The sequence below is a fragment of the Apodemus sylvaticus genome, chromosome 2 (genome assembly GCF_947179515.1).
Source record: "Apodemus sylvaticus chromosome 2, mApoSyl1.1, whole genome shotgun sequence".
NCBI lineage: Eukaryota > Metazoa > Chordata > Mammalia > Rodentia > Muridae > Apodemus > Apodemus sylvaticus.
The window spans coordinates 38,602,782-38,613,714 of record NC_067473.1 but is presented as its reverse complement, the minus strand read 5'-3'; positions in this window follow the sequence as shown (position 1 = coordinate 38,613,714).

The following is a 10,933-nucleotide window of genomic DNA, read 5'->3' as shown; positions in this document are numbered from 1 at the left end:
CTGGATGTTCCCCAACAAACCAGAAATATATCTACCAGAAGACCCAGCAATACTACTCTTGAGAATATACCCAAAAGATGTCCCACCATGCCACAGGGCCACATGTTCCACTATGTACATTGCTGCCTTATTTGTGATAGCTAGAAGCTGTAAACAACCCAGATGGCCCATGGCAGAAGAATGGATACAGAAAATACGGTTCATTTACACAATGGAATACTACTCAGCTATTAAGAATAAGGACATCCCGAGTTTTGCACTCAAATGGATGGAACTAGAAAATATCATCCTGAGTCAAGTGACTCAGATGCAAAAAGACATGCATGGTATGTACTCACTAATAAATGGATATTCACCAAAAATAAAAATAAAAAATAAGAAAGAAACAAAGAAACAAGGAGAAAGAAAAGTATACAATACCCAAGATATAGTTGACAGAAATAAAAAAGGCCAACAAGATGAGGGCCCAAGTGAGGACTTCTCAGTCCCACTTGGGAGGAAGAAGAAGGCAATCACAGGTGGGGAGAGAGTGAGGGACCTGGATGGGAAAGTTGAAGGGGTAGAGGGGGGAGGGGACGGTAATAGGGGAATTCTATCTGGTATTGTGTAAGGGAAAAGGACTGAAGCCCGAGGACTAGCAGGAAAAATGGAAATAGGCAACCTCAGGAGGTAGGAGGTCGGGGGCACCCTCCAGAATGCACCAGACACCTGGGAGGTGAAAAACTCTCAGGAATCTCAAGACTTAGATGAAATACCTGACAGTAGAGAGAAGGAACTTATAGAGCCCACTACCAGCAGGAAGGCAGGACATCAAATGAGGGAGGGGGGCATCCCACAGTAAAAACTCTGATCCATATTTGTTCTTGTCTTAAAGAACTGCAAGGATGGAAATGGAGAGGAGCCTGAGGAAAAGTTCCAGCGATAGGTCCAAAGTGGGATCCAACTCAAAGGGAGGTCCCAAGGCCCGACACTATTACTGAGGCTATAGAGAACTCACAACAAGAGACCTATCATGAGCACTCTCTGGAAGACCCAAGAAGCAGCTAAAAAGAGCTAGATGCAGATATTTGTACCCAACCAATGGACAGAAGCTGTTGACCCCTGTTGTTGAATTAGTGAAGACTGAAAGAAACTGAGGGCAACCATGTAAGAGGACCAGCAGTCTCCATTAACCTGAACCCCTGATATCTCTGGACCACCAACCAGGCAGCATACACCAGCTGATATGAGGCCCCAACACACATACAGCAGAGGACTGCTGGCACTAGGTTTAGTCAGAAAGAAGATATACCTAACCTTCAAAAGACTGGGAGTTTAGAGGTCTGGTTGAGTGGATGTGGGTTTCAGGGACACCCTCCTGAAGAAAGGGGAGTGGGGAAGAGGTATGGGATATGGAACAGTTAGAGGGTAGACAGGGAGTGGGGAATAAAATCTGGAGTGTTAAAAAATAAATACATACAAAATAAATAAATGAAAGACTGAATAAATAAATACATACATAAATCAGACCATTTTTAAGTTATTTTGTTTGTACATACAAATTTTATGGGCCAAAATTACACTCTTAATTAAGGTAGACAATATACAAACAAACAAAAGACATCACATTTGGTGAGCTAAGATACTTGGGCACTGGGGAAGACAGATGTTATAATATGAACATGCTGTACATGTAGTGCATTGGCCAATTTACCTGGCCACAAAAAGGCTTAACCTTTAGTGGCTATAATGAGAGAAGGCAAAGGCCACCATTTCCACCAAACCTGAAGTTCCTGTTTCTTATGTCAATATTTCATTGTGTTATATCATAAACAGATGAATCTTATTTGCATATTTTACATCTAAAAAGGATGTGGAATCTTAGATATACAACCGATATATAAGTAGGGTGAAAATTGCATTTAAACATTTTATTTTTTTACAGAAGAGAAAGGAACATTTCTCTTTTAGAAATCAAGGTGAAAACCAGAGAGAGATTTCCCATATGAGGTTGACAAATGTCACATGGAAAATGGTTGCAATCTATGGATATGTCTATAATTGTGTAAGGGAAACATATTTCTAAGATTTTTGTTCAATTTATCATTCCTTGGATTGTTTTATTTAGTGCTTTTAAATTTCAAAGATACTGTTTTATATGTACCCAGAATTTATATATTTTTCTACATAGTTCTCATACAAGCAAGTTAAATATACTTCCCTTGAGATGCTATATTAAAAAAAATAAGGGTGAAAGTAGCTGGGCATAAAGTAAACACATTCTCAAGTCTATATTGTTATTCTAGCAGAGAGAAAATATCACAGAACACCTGGAATAGCTAACAGCAAGGACAACCCCACCATAAACTTGATATTCTGGCTCCATATTAATTAAGGGTTGCCTTCCTCCCACTCAATTTATTCTTTACCTAAAATAATAGGTTTAGTTCTACATATAATGAAGATCAGACAGCAAAAATTAAAGTGAATTTATCACTTAAGTCATTTAATTCATCATAAGATTAAAAGAAATAAAATCTGATTCTAATGAAAACCAGCAAACTGCAATTTGGTAATGGTAAAGGAGGTTGAAATTGGTAAGAACTGAGAAATCTGGAAATGTGCCTCATGACTTAACATAGTTCTACCTATATAAGTACACTGTAATTTTGAAAATCCCATAGCAAGCACAGAGGCATAAAGCACAAGTTCTGTGACTAATGGTTTTAATTACAATAAGAAAGGAAAGCTTCCAAGTATCCTATGGCAGGCCAACAATGACCGTGCAAGACACCAAAGGCTAATTTATTTAAGAGCCAGTGCAAGGAATGGGTTTCCTCTTTTGATGCTGTTGATTCCAGAGACCCTATCCCTGCCCATTAGACACTCTTGCCATTCTTCTTGGTTACTCTCCAGAACTTAACTTTAGGACTGTATTGCTGAACAAAACCACACAGACCACGGAAAATTAAAACCGGTGCAGACTCTGAAGCTTCAGCACCCCCCGCCCCCCCGGCTGGTTTTCCCAGGGTTGGTAGATGCTATGTAAGCTACCAGGGAAGGAAAGTAAGCATCAATAATACAAAGCTATGAACCCTGAAAGCTACAGTAATGACTGCCCTGGCAGAATATGCTCACTGGTGCAATTGTGCCGTGAATATTATGGGAATAAACAAGCATACTGTGAATGGACTTAATTCACACTACAGAAGATGAACCCCATCCATGGCTCTATCAGTCTAAGAACCTACAGATACATGGGTCATATGCTCTAGGGGAGAGCTTAGAGCTGTAAGCTCTGTCTGTCTCATGGGCAGATACTGCCTCATGGACATAATATTTGACTCTTCATAAATTTTGCTATACTCATAGATCAATGCACCTCTCCCATGTCATCTGAGAAGCTTCTATTTACAGAAGATGGTGTTTTATAGCAGGACCTGCAACTAAAAAGTCCCAACCATAAAAGGAACATATACCCTACCATTAAAGCTCAGTGGTCATTGAAGAACAGCATATAGAAAGAAAATAAAAGAGTCGGTAGATGACTACCAGTAATAATTATGTAATGGACACAGCAAGAAAGCTACATATATGAACTCACAGGGGTGGGACAAAGATGTAGAAACCTGAGCAAGTCCAAGCCAGATCAAATCCCAAAAGGAGAAGAGAGTTGGGAACTCAATACAACCCCTAGCCACAGAGCTACTGATAATTTTTTGTTGACGGGAAAGGGAGTTTTTTTCTGAGAGTTTAGTTCATAATAATTTAACCACTCTGTATTAGGTGATCATGCGCCCTAAAATAATTGAGAAACATAAATTGGTCCTGAGGACTTTTTTAAATGACATAACACTGGGTAAGGAAGGCCAGTGGATATGAAAAGAGTAGGGAGATGAGAGTGACTATTATCAAAACATTTAAGAAAATGTCAAAAAATTAATAAAAATGCATAAAAAGGAAAGAAAACAACCTAATACTGTTCAGAAAAATAGTTACTGGCAGTGTATGTTTATACAGAATGTATCTCCATGTGGTGATCATTAAATTATATTTAAAATTTATTTGAACTAGAAAATGGTTATGATATATTAAACTAAAAGGCATAAAATTGTCTGCCTCAGAAAGTAGCCTTTCCAGAATAGTGCTATGAGAGAGAAACTGGAGCGAAGGCCTCAGCTAAACTGGTCAGAAACAAGAAAAAAATACAGAAGACAGACAGTCAGACAGACAGACAGACAGATAGGCAGATGGATATACAGATGGATGGATAGATAGATAGATAGATAGATAGATAGATAGATAGATAGATAGAAAGAAAAAAAGAAAGCTTAAAAGTTGAAGATCAGGATTGGACATGTAAGACATGGATAATGTTGTAAAGGTAATTCTTTCTCTAGTTTTAACTCTGTCATGAATTTTTCTTGGTGTGCGTGTTGTAAACAAATGCATAAAAATACATTTTATGGTGAAAGTCTAATGTGAAACTCCACAGCTTCTAACTATTCACAAAAACTACAAATAAATTCACCAAGAGGCACAGACTTTGGATCTGGATTATTTTACTGGATGATATTATTTTTTATTTGGAAGTTCTTTAGAATAAACTTTAAAATATGTTTTAAGGATGAATCTGTGAATGGTGCTGGAAAAAGAAGGTCTGTGAGGTTCACTTTCCAGCACCCCCATGGCAGCACCACAGCCATCTTCACCTTCAGCCCCAGGAGATCTGATGCCTTCTCTTAGTTTCTTTGGCTATGAGGCATATACTTGGGGAACAAAACACTTACACAAAATACATGAAACTCAAACGACTGGAATCTAAGAAGATCCATTTGGAAACATAATAATTATACTTCTATTCAAACAAATGACTGAAGTTCAGAGCGGTGCCATGTTGTGAAATACCCATCCTCACAGTTTGGTCCCCAACTCTCTGATTCTCTCCTGTAACCATTACAACCTCTTTGCTTCAGTACAGTTCTCAAAAGAAAATTTTGATCTTTTTCACTACTTATAAACACTATATACATCATTAATCACATATCCTCTTAAAAAGCTTACATACATGAAATCTCACATATATGTCTATATTCCTTGAGTTTTCTCCATAATTCTCATGTCTTATTTCTACCTCCTTAACTGGATCCTGTATATTTAATTATCCTCTCATTCTATTTCAGGCCTCAGTCTGTACACAACTCCTTCTGTAGTGTAGGTATTATAAAAATTTCTTTTTTTCTCTCTTTACATCACCTCTGTTTCAAACTCCAGATTCTTACTTAATATCTCTGGCTAATTTTGTGGATAAATCTCTTAGATATACCAAAATAAGGTATATTATTTCCCCCCCCCCCCAAAGAGTTTTATGATGTCAGGTCATATGTCCATATACCTTGCATCAACTGTAATTCCTCTCCTTGTTCTGGGTACCACATTAAATCTGTCAGGGAAACTCACAGGCTAAGCCTGCAAAATAGCTCTATGATTTGGTAATATTTCACTCTATTTGCTCCAAGTTCAAATTACTATTGTTTCGTATTTAGATTCTTGCAACAAATTCCTAACAAATCATATCGTGCTTGCTCTACTGTCTTCATCCCTTCACGCCTGCTACCACCTCAACAGCAATCCCAACAGAAGAGTTAACAGATGCTATAGTTTGGATACAGTTCCCTTAAAGTTTGTGTGTTAAAACATTTGTCTCTGGCCCATGGCAGTATTGGTATATAAGGGTAGCTTTAAGACGCAGGGGCTAGTGAAGATTTTTACAACCTTAAAAGACATGTCCTAGAAGGGTATTGTGGCTTTATCCCCCTTCTTTCTTGGGTTATATTTCCTGGCCATGAAAGATTTTTTCCACTAGGATCCCATGCCATGACATAGTGTCCATGTCAAGGCAACAGCAGAATGACATCATTACAAGTAAAAACAAAAGTAACCCTTCGTTAGAAGTCGACTGTTTCAATCATCCCTTAAAAGATCAGAAAGCTGAGAGACGTGGTCATCATGTGTTGCTCTTCTTCTTGGAACTCCAACAATGTGCCATAAGCCATGTAGCCTGAAGGCTTAGAGAACTTACAGCATGACCCCATCTCCTACCACATTTTGCCCCCTTGGTTTGTTGTCATCATAATAGCCAGGTTGCCCTTGCTTAAAAACTGCCAAGGACACAACTGTTTTAAAACATGGCTGCTCCCTCATCCTTAGTATCTTTACATTTCAGAATTCACATATATTTCATCCCTTCTTTTAACAGGAGCTAAAATGGGATTGTGTTTCTTTTTTAAAACCTTGACATTGGACGGATATCATTTACATTGTGTGAAATGAGGAAGACCACAAAATGACAGTTTTAGAGAACATCAGTTGCTCACAAATTCAGTTTTGGTCATGTTCAAGAGGTCTCCAGAGAAAACTCTTCACCAATTCAGTGGCTATTTCCTCATCATGCTACATAACCACATTCCCTAACACACACACACACACACACACACACACACACACACACACAAATACTATTTTTCTTTATTTTTCTTCACATCCCTCAGATACATCTTACATTCTGCATCTTTAAAGGGTTGGATTATTATTGTAGTCTTTGAATCTGAATATAGTTACAAATGGGGTAAAAGATTAGCTGTTCTTTCTTTTCTGCTATATCTGCAGTGCCTGAAAAGAACCAAGTAGATGAACGATTAAATTAAAGGACATTTTCAAAATTTTAGGTTTTGTGATTAAGTGGATGATAATTATTTAGTGATGATGATGATGTCAAGATAAAGTCTGAAAAAAATATAAAGAATTTACCATTATTTAGCTTACACAAAAATGAGGTAAAGTACATGCTACTATACACAAATACAGTTTTACTTACTTAATTTCAAGAAATAGCTTTGATAAAGATCATTATAATTTTACTAATTTATAATTTAGTATTGAATTTACAATCTGTTAAAATGCTGGAAACCATTTTTTTGCCTTTGCTGTAAAGATATATGTTCAAGGATAAAAAAAACTAACAAAGAATATAAATTTTATTTTTGAAGCTGAAGAGCTTATTTTACATTTGTGAATAATATAAAAGCATTTAATATATCTTTTCCCTCAAAAGGCTTCATTTCTCCCATATTTGATACTGCTGGCGTGTGATCATGGAAACAATTGACAGGAAGAAATGATTACAAATTCCTGTGTGAATAATTGGCACAAATGCTCCCAACTTTCCCATGAAATTCATAGAGCTCGGAAGGATAAAATTTCACAGTTCCAATAGCTGAAAACTGTACACACATATTTATTTTAAAATGTAAGAATAGATCGGTCTTCAACATCAGGTAACCTAAATTTAAGTATAAAGGAGGGCCTGCAGAGGTGGCTGAGTGTTGAATGCTCTTGCTGTGTAAGTGTAAAGACTAGACAGCTTGAATCCTTAGAATCCCCATAAAAGCCAGACATATAGTGCATATGTGTAGTTACAGAACTCCTACAGGGCAATGGAAAACTGAGGCAGGAAAGTCTCCAGAAGCCACCAGTAGGCTAGATCTTTTAAGAGCTAGCCTGGTATGTGGCATATGCCACAGAAAGAAGGGAATTCAAAGTAGAAAGGTGGGAAAGAAGGGGGAAGGGACATGTGACTGAAATTCTGTCTCAGACAACAAGAAATGCAAAAACCAAGACTGGAAGCTGCACCCTGACCTATACGCAATTGTTGCAACAGCACTAATGAAATTGTGTATTTACACACACACACACACACATGAGGGAGGGAGGGAGAAACAGAAATAGAGACGCAGAGGCACAGAAGAATAGAGACAGAGAGACAGACAGAGACATAGAAAATGAGGCCAGAAATATAGAGATTCTCTATATAGACCAGCAAGAGACCCTTAGTAATTTTTGTTTGAAGGTGCTATTATTTTTATCTCTATTTTGCACATGTCTTTTTATTCAGACATATTAACACACTACTACAGTAGTTCCAATATTTTGGGGAAATGAACAGAGTAAGAAAGGCATTAACACTGTCCTAAGAACCTTCTGAAAAGATGTCACTTAAATATTATTTTCAAAGTGAACATCTGTGCACACACATGAATATGTGCACACAAGGGAAACTTGAAGAGATATAGTTAAAGGAATTTCTATTTTTAAATGGTCAAAATCACGATCCCCTTGATTTTATACTTGGTCTTAATAAACTGTTATTTGTGGAGTACTGAAACAAATGAACTCTTCATTACTGATGGGGATAATTAGAGTAAAAGAATTTCAGACTCAAAGACTCAAAATTTTAATGCAGTCTTTTATCAAAGCAGTCACTCCGCTTCGTCTTGACAGTTAGCAGCATATGATCTGGTAAACAAATACTTTCACACGGAACAAAAGTGCTATTAAAGGCCAAAACTGTCAACACAAATTCCATTCTTACAAGTGAAAAAAATACATAAACTGTTGATCACCTCTGGTTGTCTTAACTAGCATGGAGGTTGTCATGGAAACATTTCTGCGAAGTTCACAGTGATGAAACACAAACACTTCCAGTCTAATTGCTATTAGGTTTAGCATACCAGAGTTTATTTATGCTCAGTGTGCACTGTGATAAAATGTAGCAGAAATAAAACTTATAATAATCCAACATAACAAAGCCAACATTCCCCTTTTGAAAAGTAAATGAAAATGAAACACAATAGCAGGTTTTTTTCAAAATCTCATAATGCCCCAATATTCTCAAATACCTATTCTGATACTTTTGTATCCATAGTGCATGCCTGAGTTCTGAAATGATTTTTGTACATTCACTTCCATGTGATTAAAAAAAATCCCCACTTTATCCATTAAACACAAGAAACAAAAATATTAAAATTCAAATCTAAGCAGAAGATGAGACTCTTTTATTCTGTTCTTCCGGACGTTTTATCAGCTATCAACAATTATCAAAGAATTTCATGCCATTCTATGAAAATAAAATGTGGACAGTTTGTCCGAAATCTTCTGTTTTCTCAGTGACAGGGGACCTTAAAACCTATTCTGAAGAAAAACAAACATTGCTGACACATGTACAAAATATGCTTGTGGAATCCCAGAAAATAAGCATTTTACTCCACATTTTGATAGAAAATATATCCTTCTAGTCTATATAAAATTTTTATCTTTAAGATTGATTTCCAATATATTATTACTTTAAGTACATGGATGTTTTGCCTACACGCATGCCTGTGAAACATAATATGAAATGTTCTCAGAGGCCAGAATCCTGTTTCAGATCCTCTGGAACTAGGAGTTATGGATGTTTCTGAATTGTTATGTGCAATCATGGAATTGTTTCTGGTTCTTCCCGAACAGTCAAGTGTTCTTAACCATGGAGCCTTCTCTTTCCAGCCTCCTATTACAAAATTTTAATGTTGACTAATATATCTGATCTTTTCCCTTAATTTTCTTTTACTACATGCCAATTAAACATAATTCAAGACTAGAAAATATTGAGACTTTTTATTATTATTGAGGCTGGCAGAATAGTTTGGAGGTTAAAGTGGCAGGCATGTGACAAGTTGCGCTCATCCCTCAGATGCTGCACTGGCAGAAGGAGAAGCCGACCTTCGCGGATACGTCTCTGTCCTCCATGTACATGCTATATGCACAATGAATAAAATTTTTGTATAAGAATTATGAACCATCTAACATGTTCTCACGAGTGTGATAACTACTAAGTAGAAAAAGAAGAACATCCGAGCTTCTCTGTGGTCAAGCTCAAATTCTAGATGATAAAAGAAAAGCAATGCTTTAAAGAAATTATTAAAAGTCACAGAACAAAGTGCAGGTATGATTGAATTAGGAAATTCAGCCTGATGAATACTGGTACTCCACAATAAAAAAGGAAGAGATGGGTCTTTTCCAAAAATTTACAGGAAAAGCAATGTGACATAATTTTGGTGCTATTTCAAACTAAAGGATTCATGTTTGAAATAGGCTCACAAACACAAATCTCTGAGTACTAAAATGCAATTTTGTCATATTTTCCTAAAATCACTTTTTTTTAAATCTTAAGCTACTAGCTAGTCAAAATAAGACACAGCATATGCCACTGACTCAGGGTTGAACAGATGCTAACTCACTCTCTGTGATATCACCACCATATCCAGTAGCCAGTGTGTGTGATTGGCGAGGTGCACAGAGAACTCTATATGCATTGTATATGCAAGTTCTCATAAGCAGCAAGCTACAGAAACTACACAAAAATATTAAACTTTCTTCACTAATTCTCAAATATAGGGCTTTCTGCTAAAATCCTTAAATCATATACTGTGATTTTCCCTAAATATTTGTGTCAACTTTAAGAAGCTTTTTTTCCCTCCCCTATAAGGCTTAGTTTAAAATTCTAAGAGGAGTCTGAGGGCTCATCCCCTGCTTGTTCTCTGATTCTAATACTGTGAATCGTTCTTTCTTCTCTCATTCCAGAAAGAAAAAACCAATACTACTGATGTCCTCGATGTAATCCAGTAAAAAAGATGGCATTCTGGCAGCCAGAGTTCCACGGTATGGTATTTACAACAAAAGAGGCACAAAGGAGGCTTGTTTGAGACCTAACTAAACATTCAGAGGATATGAGGGAACATAGGAGGAAAGAGACTGCAAAGGAAGAAGATGTATGTGAGAATATGTTCGGAATGCCAAAGTGTGTTGAAAATATGTTGCTGGATTTGGGTGTTAAAAATCCTGTGTGTCCTCAGAGTGCTTTTAACTTGGTTCTCATCATCAATAGGAATTTATTACATTTTTTAAAAAAATATGTTTATGTGTTTTTATGTGTTTTTTGCACTCAGTGCAGTTGCTCACAGAAGCTGGGGATATCTGATTTGCTAGACCTGGGGATACTGCCCATTATTAGCCACCTGGCTTGGGTGCCGGGAACAAGACTCAGGTCTTCACAGTAGCACTGTGGGCTTTCCACTGC